Source organism: Corvus kubaryi, unplaced genomic scaffold, assembly GCF_017639235.1.
Source record: "Corvus kubaryi isolate FWS band 111438036 unplaced genomic scaffold, C.kubaryi_AGA036_p1.0 37385, whole genome shotgun sequence".
Lineage (NCBI taxonomy): Eukaryota > Metazoa > Chordata > Aves > Passeriformes > Corvidae > Corvus > Corvus kubaryi.
The window spans coordinates 7528582-7537390 of NW_024581127.1; the positions used below are offsets into that span (position 1 = coordinate 7528582).

The window sequence follows — 8809 nt, forward strand, 5'->3', positions numbered from 1 at the left end:
CTGCGTTTGAGAAATCAGGTTCTCCACAGCAGCACCTGCATGAGGGACAACCTCTGCTCTGAGCACACCCTACACACCCACAGGATGGGCTCCCAACAAAGACATTCCTGCTCCACCTCACTGAGCGTGATTCTTCATGCGGGAGATGGCAGCTGGGACAGAGAGGGGAGGACCTGCCAGATGGGCAACAGGAGCATTCTGAGACACAAATCCCCTACGTACCCCTGATCCTCTGAGTTAGGGAGGCATTGGGTTATGTAGCGTATTAATAGTGCTAATCATGGTCACAGACAACCATATCCAGGTATTTAAGAAATACCTGCCTGTACTGATGCAGGGTAGTTGGGATTTGCCAGAAATCTGCTCTCTCACATGCAGCTGTGTTACCAGGTTGTCAGGAGGCTTCAAAGTGTGAATGATTATGCAGCTAAGGGGAAGTGAAGCAGACACATATTGAACTTTTAAAGATGTTTTTCTTACAAATCAATGAAGTGCTGGTTCTCACTTTTACTTCCATAATCAGGTGACTTTTTTTTCACTAAGTGTCAGCTGTCTGCTAATATTTGATTTGCACTTTACAAAGATAGGTATTTTTTTTCATATGATTTCCAGAGAGGCAGCTGAATGCTGGTGAAGGTGAGAGTTAGCTGTAGGCCAGGAGTAAATGGGAATCAGACAAACATTTCAGTCCAAGCAACCTGCAGTGACCTGAGAGAAGGGCTCTCTTTGCACCACAAGAAATGCAGCATTATAGGGAGTATCAGCAGAGTGAAACAGCTCATGCTAAAAGCCTGACATCTACACTAGGTGCCTTTTAGGAGGGTTACTTAAGACCAGCTTGTCTGGTCCAGTGGACTGAGCACTCACTTGTGGTTCACACACATCACAAATGGGCTCCTGGAGAATCTCATGGCTTAATTTAATCTGAAAGGAGTCGAACTTACAGACTCCAAGCATGCAACGCCAGATGCAGTAAGTGGGGACCACTGGACAATTTGTTTCAAAAGCACATTCCTTAACTAAAACACTAATGTTGACAAGCCAAAAGACTGCTTGAAATAGATTAAATTTAGACTAGATGAAGGCAAGTTTTCTGTGTGATGTGTAGGAACAAAGAAACTGTAGGTTCACAATAAATTGCAGCTGACAAAACAACCTCGGCAAATAAGTATGCAGTTTCTTCTTCTTTCTGCATCCCTCTCCTTCTTCCCTGGTACACCACAAAGGAAGCTGGGGTGCTTAGCTCTGCATTCTGTATGCAGGAGAAAGAAGCCAGCCATCTAGAAATTAGATATTGCAATACAACCCTACAGGAACTAATAATAAGCATTTTTAGTTTAAATTAAATATTATTCACCTCATAATTTAAAAAGGGGAGAGCCACATTTTGCCTTCAGTAGAATGCATACTGGAGCAAAATTTATTCTATAAATATTTAAATAAATGACATTCATTAAATTAGTTTTGCTCTCAGTCTTTCTATTTACTTTTATTTGCTATCAAAAGCTGCATTATGATTTCAGCTCATTTCTTCCCCGGAGGCTGTAGCCACAATAATATTGTTTGATGTAAATAGGCTGTGGTGACTGAATTTTTTACTCCAGTAAGCATATTGCTTGGAACATGCTGCTCTCTCCCATGGTCCAAAAAACTGTGAAGGGATGACTCATAACTAACAACTGCTACTGATCTCATTTCCCTTACTCGAACTCCACAGTTTATGTACAGTTCTGTGCGTGAATGTGCCTCCAGTCTTGCCCTATTCAGCCTTAGTTGTAAAGAAGGGAGTTTCTTTCCTTTCTTTTAGTGGACTGGTGCACATATTACTAATTTAATGTTCATTTACAGGGACATAATGGAAGTTTTAAGTTCAGTTTATCCCACAGCAACTGCATGTGGTATTTTTAGAACTACTTTCTAAGCATTTTTAAGATAGATGGCCAGGTGGACTTGCACCAGCCCAGACTTTAAGGAGCTATTTATATTATGCATTACCCACTCTGAACCACTTGTCTGTGCATAAAGATCTCTGCATGTGACACACTTCCTTCCTGGGGTGTAACTAGACTGCTGTTGTGGTCTTCCCCTGCTAAAATCAGCCACAAAGATTTTTGTGCTGCAATAATCCTTCTGTGTTCGTGTCTATTTTAGTGGTTCTCCCGTTGCCTCCTCCCATGCACGTGTGCAGCGCTGCCCCGGGGTCACTGCGGCGGAAGCCACGGCGCTGTGCCAACGTCAGCACAAATGCTGACACATGCAAGTGCACTCCCCTGCCTCAGGGATGAGCATACTGGATCTCATCTTCTCCCTTGCCCTGTGTTTCTGCATTGTGTTTCCTCCTGGAGCCACCCAGAGGGCCTCAGAAAAGGAGGTGATGCAGGGAGCTGCATGATCCCCCCTACAGACACTGGAATTTTTGAGAGAAGCAGTAAAGAGACTGGCCAAGCAAGACTGTAATTGGGCTAATAACCCAAGGCTACAAATATGACTTGGGAACCTGAAGGGAAGACTACTTATGGTTGAGCCCACACTAAGCACCGGGCTGGATTTATTGACATGAGTCACACACACTAATCCTCACCTCAAGGCTTTCATTTGGCACCCAGCTCTTGCTTTTCAGTCTCTATTGTCATCCTTCAGCTAAGCAGTTATTTTCCATCAAGAGTTCAGTAAAATCTTTACCAAAAGTTTTCCTTATCTACGTATAAGAGGTGAACAGGTTCTCTTAGAATAAGACTGTTAGGCAGTGCTCCTTATATCACATTGTTCAACCTTGCTAGCAAGACCAGCCAGTAGGAGAAAGAAATGAAAATTCAGACATTTTTTAGGCAAGCTACATTAATATTATTAAATCCACTACAGGACTAACTAGGCTTTGACAGAAAGTATTTTACTATTTACGTCAGTTTTTACTGATGAGGTCCAAGGTTTTGTACAGGAGAGAAGTCATCAAAATATAGTTTCAACAAGTTATTCCACACAAGCAAACTCATGAGAAGGTCACAGACTTTATTAATGCAATGACATTTGTCATTTCATGGAATCATAGAACATTTTGGGTTGGAAGTGAGCTTTAAAGGTCCTCTAGTCCAACCCCTTCTGCAATGTTCAGGGAAATCTTCAACTAGACCAGGTTGCTCAGAGCCCCATCCAGTATGGCCATGAATAATTCCAGGGATGGATCATCCACAACTTCTCTAGGCAACCTGTTCCAGTGCCTCACCACCTGCATTACAAAACAACAACAACAACAAAAGAAACAAACAAAAAAAATTAATTTTCCCCTTATATCTGGCCTAAATCCACCATCTTTTACTTTAAAATCCTTACCCCTTGTCCTGTCACAACAGGCCATGCTAAAAATCTGTCCCCATCTTTCTTATAAACTTCCTTTATGTACTGAAAGGCTGCAGTGAGGTGTCCCTGGAGTTTTGTCTTCTCCAAGCTGAACAACCCCAACTCTCTCAGCCCTTCCTCATAGGAATGGTGTTCAAGCATTCCAGTCATTTTTGTGGCCCTCCTCTGGACTTGGTCCAACAAGTCTTTTGTGCAGCAGGATGCAGCACTACAGGTGGGGTCCCACAAGACTGAAGTAGAGGGGCAGAACCACCTCCCTTGACCTGCTGGCCAGGGTTCTTTGGATGCAGCCCAGGATGTGCTATGGCTTTTTGGGCTGCGAGTGCACACTGTTGGCTCGCACCCAGCTTTTCATCCACCAGCACCAGCACATTCTTCTTAGCAGGGCTGCCATCAATCTGTTCAGCCCCCAGCAACCAGGGCTGCCCTGACCCAGATTCAGAGCCTTGTACCTGGCCTGGTTGTCTCTTTCGAATTTCACATGGGGCCACTCCTCAGGCTCATTCAGGTCCCTCTGGATGGCATCCCGGCTCTCAGGTGTGTCCATTTATGGCATAACTCTCCATGACAGTAGCTCCAAGAGCTGACAGATTGTGAGTAGCAGCTGGCACTTCTGCATTCCCACATAGTAGGGGTCACACACATAGTGGGGATGGTGCTATGTGCTGACCCTGTGGTATTCGTGCAGGTTTGCAGAAAAATGGTACCTTCACTGCCTGTCATGCCAAGCCTTCACCAGAAACATGTCTCACCACATCAGTCTTCTTCTACTTCAAGATTAACTTGGTGGTGAAACACGCAGAAAGTTGTCAGAAAGGAAACATGGAGGGAATATTTCAGAAGAAGGAGAGGACAGAAAAAGCCACACTGTATTCTGCAATAGTCCCAAACTGGCCTTGAGCCCAAGCTCATCTTCTGTCCATGCTCATGGAGACAAACCTATTACTTACACAGAAGCTAACACAGGCCCAGCTCAAGGGCAAAACCTAAATGCATACCCATTTTAAGGGCATCCTAGGCTGGGAACACTGTTTACATCTGTATTAGTGAATTAAATATTCTGGGAACTGTCCCATTGAGGGGAGGGGAGAGGAGGGCACAGGAGGGGAGAGGAGGGCAGGGGAGGAGAGGAGGCAGGAAGGGGGACCTAAAAAGACCTAATGCACTAAAAACTGTGCTACAACCAATATTTAAAAGATTAAAGAGAACTGGCATGAAGTTCATGCTTTAGACAAATACTTGCAGAGGTTGTGGTGAGAGCTCATTGCAGGAAATGGAGCAGGGGAAGCCATGCTTTAAAGATTCAAGATGCTATTAGAAGAGATTTCCCTGTCTCATGATGTTTATTAAATATCCAATTTTAGACTAGTGATAAGGTCAGACATTAGTACCCAGCTCCTATGTTAATATTTAATATTATTGACCCCCATTCTCATGTTTCAGGGGAACGTGCTGGAAACTGTCTCAAAAATTACACAGGGATGTGGTACATAAATATAGGGAAAGATTAGCTGTAGCACTAATTCCTTTGTTGCCTGAAACTAGATTAATTTTCTTTTCATCTGCAGCTTAGTAGGTCCTGTGGGGTATGACAAATATTTATTCTCAGCATAGCATTTTGCTGCACATACAGAAAGGTTGTGGCTGTTTCTCGATGCTCCCTGGCTGCTGCTTCTGTGGTGGTGCCATTCAGTGCAAACAAAGAGAGGAGCAGGGGGAGCATTCATTTCAGTCAGCACTGCCAGTTCACAGCATCAACTTTTTTCTCCTGAGCAACAATACCCCAATGCCAAACATGGACCTTGTGATCCCCCTTTAAACTGTTCTGTAGCCAAAAAAAGAGAACGTTATCTGGCAGCACAGCTTCATTTACCGATGAATTAATGAATACAGCATTACAGATATCTGATTACTGTTAGATAAATGTGATAGTGATAACAGATTATACACATAATCTGTCCCATGCTACTGCCATTTGCTGAAGTTAGCCTCAACATGTGGATACTAAATGACTGATCACTGCATCTGCTGATGGTTAAAATCCAAACCTTTTGAAAATATGTAAAAGAGAGTTCAATACCTATGTTTAAAGGGGGAGAAGCACACTTGAAGATCGTGGACACCAGCTGGGGAGAAGTGGACAGCTTGTGAGTCAAGACCTCTGTCAGCCACATGTGAAAAAACTATGAAGATGAGAGCTTCAAGAAACTATGGACATGAGAAAAATTTATCGTTACAGTATTCGTGTATTTTTACAGATTCTAACCTCAGAAAGTCAGAACAAAGAAGAATAAGTAGTGAACTTTAGCATGACAAAATAATCTTGGAGGTTACATGTGTTATCAGTGATCTGCAATAGGTCATTCACAAGAGCTGAGGTGCCAACATCTGCCAAGTAGCTAATTTTGTAGGTTGGTTGACCTCAGATAGGACTGATTTCTAAATGAGCTGGGACACCTGCATGAATCACAGGATGAGGAGAAGCTGGAACAAATTCCAGAACTGTAATAAAATAATGTGCAAGTATTCAGCTGAATATGGTACTTAAAACCAAGGCATAGGGGTAGCTTTCCAAAACAACATCCTCTCTCTGCAGGACAGATGCCTTATACACAGGTTATAGACACTTCTAGAGTGACACTGTTTCTTTTTAGTGCTTATTTTGTGCAGGATTGAGGGAGGTTATGCTCCATATTTGAAGCCCCAAATCATTATTATGAGATAGCACATAACAGAAGGGAGGACATTTTCCCTGCATGCCTTCAGCACTTCTCACTATACTTGGATGTGAAGTCACCATTCTCAGGAGGGGAACTCTTTCAGGCACATAGTTTCTCTGAGTACTACTGCTAATCATTATACTAAATATATAACAACAACAACACCACATATATTATAATAATTATTCTATCTCATTATATAATAACATACAAAATATGTTATTATGAATGTTAAAATGTTATATGGTAATTACACTATTACACTATTAATTTGTTATAATACTACTGAGAATAATATTAATGAAAATAAATATAACAGGAAAAATGAAGCAAAAATAGCTTTTCTCTCATCTATGCTGATTCATTCCATCTTCTTTGTTCTAGACAGAGAACAGTGTTACCTGAGCCCTGTATCCTTATTCTCCCTTCTGCCTTCCAAACCGTGGAGTTTGAAGGTTGAAGTCAGCTCTTACAAAATGCAGATGGAGCTTAGGGAAATGCTGCTACTCCTACTGTAGCTCCCCTGCAGATCCAGGCAGATGCACTGAGATCACAACCAGTAGTCAGAGCACATAGTTTGTCCTCATTTCTTTAGCATTGGATCATCTCTACACCAGCACAGAGGAGCAGATGTCACTGCCACTAACTAGGAGATGCTGCTCATCTGGGAGCATCTCCACATCTCCAGCTTCCATAGGAAATCTTGGTGGCTGCTTCCAGGATCGCTCAGATAAACAGCAGGTACTCTGGGTCAGCAATTCCCTGGCTTAGCAGAGCAGCTGCCTGTGTCCTAGCAGCGAGCTCCCGTGCCTCGTGTGAGTCAGAGCCACAGGCTTCCACACGCTTGGGCACAAGCATGCCCTACTGCTCCTACCTTGGAAATCCCTAGTACTTTAGAAAATACCCAGATCTTGTGTCTCCAGCCTATGATTTTACATCACCTCCCTCTTTTTACTTTTTTAACAGTTATCTTGGAAGTAACTGATAAGATGGGAATCTCAGCTTCCTTTGAATCACTGAATCACTTTGTCTTCACTTCATAAAGAGTGTGAAACGTGATATCAAAAGGCCTAAAAAAAAAAAAAAAAAGAACAAATAAGCTCAGAAGGTCTTCACATTTGCCAGAGCCTGAGAGAGAGCAGAGCTGGGTCTAGGTGGATACATGCGTGTGCATGTGTGCGTGCATGTGAAGGTGTGTGGGGGTGTGGTAAGCACTATTTACAGGCAAAGAGCCCCCACCCGGTTTTAAACAACAGCCATTGTCACCCCCTGAAGGCCTGCAAAGTGCTCCACGACTTGCCCGCTCTCCAGGGCTGCCTGCTCCCTGCAGAACTGCAGCTCCCTGGTTCCTTCTCATTCAGGTGAGTGCTGATAACACCTTGTGGGCAATTGCAAGTTAAACGCATGTAAGAGAAAAAGACAAAGCCTACCACTGATAGCAGATAAAATCGCCACATACACTTAACCGGGCTAACCTTATCTTGTAATCTTAAATTAGCAGAGTTCAATCTAATTAAGTGCTCACATGGAAGAAACCCAAGTTGTGGTGTGACTAGTCAGCCTGAAGGCTCTCCTAACCGCAGCACTGATACGGCTCTGCTCTTACGGGGTCTGAGAGAAGACACAATTCGTGCCCCAAATGGTTTGCAAGCTAAAGCCTGATCTCCTCTCAGAAAGGTGGGTGGGCACACATTTTATAGATGCGGTTTGCATCTTGAAAAATTAATATCTGATGGGTTATTTCAACTTTTGAAACAAAATCGGCATATGCTTGTGCCTTTTTTGCTGTTACTAGCTGCATTAATTATGCCAGGACCGTTGCCTAATACAGTTACACTGATAAGTTATATTACACCTCAATCAGAAATTCCTATAGAAGATAAGACCTAGGGAATCAAACTACATTGAAGTTTATACCTTGATTTATTTATTTATACCCTGAAGTTTATCAGCAGCGGAGTAGTTGCTACATTGCTGTTGTGGATTTGTCAGATATGCTCAAGAACCAGTAAAAATTGTAATATTAGAAGATTCGGATCCCAAAGCTGCAACCCAGTAAATTCAACAGCCAACAACACCCAGGAGAGTATTGTCTCTAGCTTTTGCATCTGCTGATATTACTTCCCACTCCATATAGCTGGATGCCCCCCTGTATCCAGATGGGTCTTTTATGCACATCTACAGCACGGCCTTGAAGTTGTACAGCTGGATCTCACCATCACCATGCTCCAGTCAATAGATTTATACCTGCACAGATGGACATAGCAAGCCTGTTGAACACAGCCGTCTTGTGGTATCAGTGAAGTTACCTGCCCCTTACTATTTTTCATCTAAAATTTAACTGAAGCCTCTTGAACGTGGTGTGCACCTCAGTTCCTTGTGTCCAGGTCTGAAGATGGCAGGGATACTGAGAATTAGCACAAACTGTAGGAGAGCGTGTCCCGAGTAGGCCAGTGTGTGTGAGATGCAGCCTGTGCTGGTGAGGTCGTGCGCAGTGCAGCACCAGAGCTCAGCTGACAGATTGCTGGTCCTTGCTGTGTGCTCCATGCAGAGCACAAGCCCCAGGGAGCCTGGGGAACTCAGCTGGAAGGAGAGCAAGCTGGGGAGGAGAAGGAGCTCTTGTACTTTGCTGCGTTTGCCTGGGAGGAGAGACCTGCAAAGGAAATACCAACCAGCTCCTTCACTCCTTCATTTGAACAAACCTCAAAAAGAAGGAAAAAAAAGTGGCTTGG

The 8809-nt window shown here is 43.4% G+C and overlaps 1 long non-coding RNA gene across 1 annotated transcript; it reads right to left on the minus strand.

Annotated features, from left to right (window-relative positions):
- Nucleotides 1–2989: 2989 nt before the first annotated feature.
- LOC121668548 lies at nucleotides 2990–6923 on the minus strand. Its single transcript, XR_006017442.1, has 2 exons — nucleotides 6479–6923; nucleotides 2990–3226 (listed from the first exon to the last, which is right to left on the minus strand). It is a non-coding gene; the product is annotated as an uncharacterized LOC121668548 (long non-coding RNA).
- Nucleotides 6924–8809: the final 1886 nt, after the last annotated feature.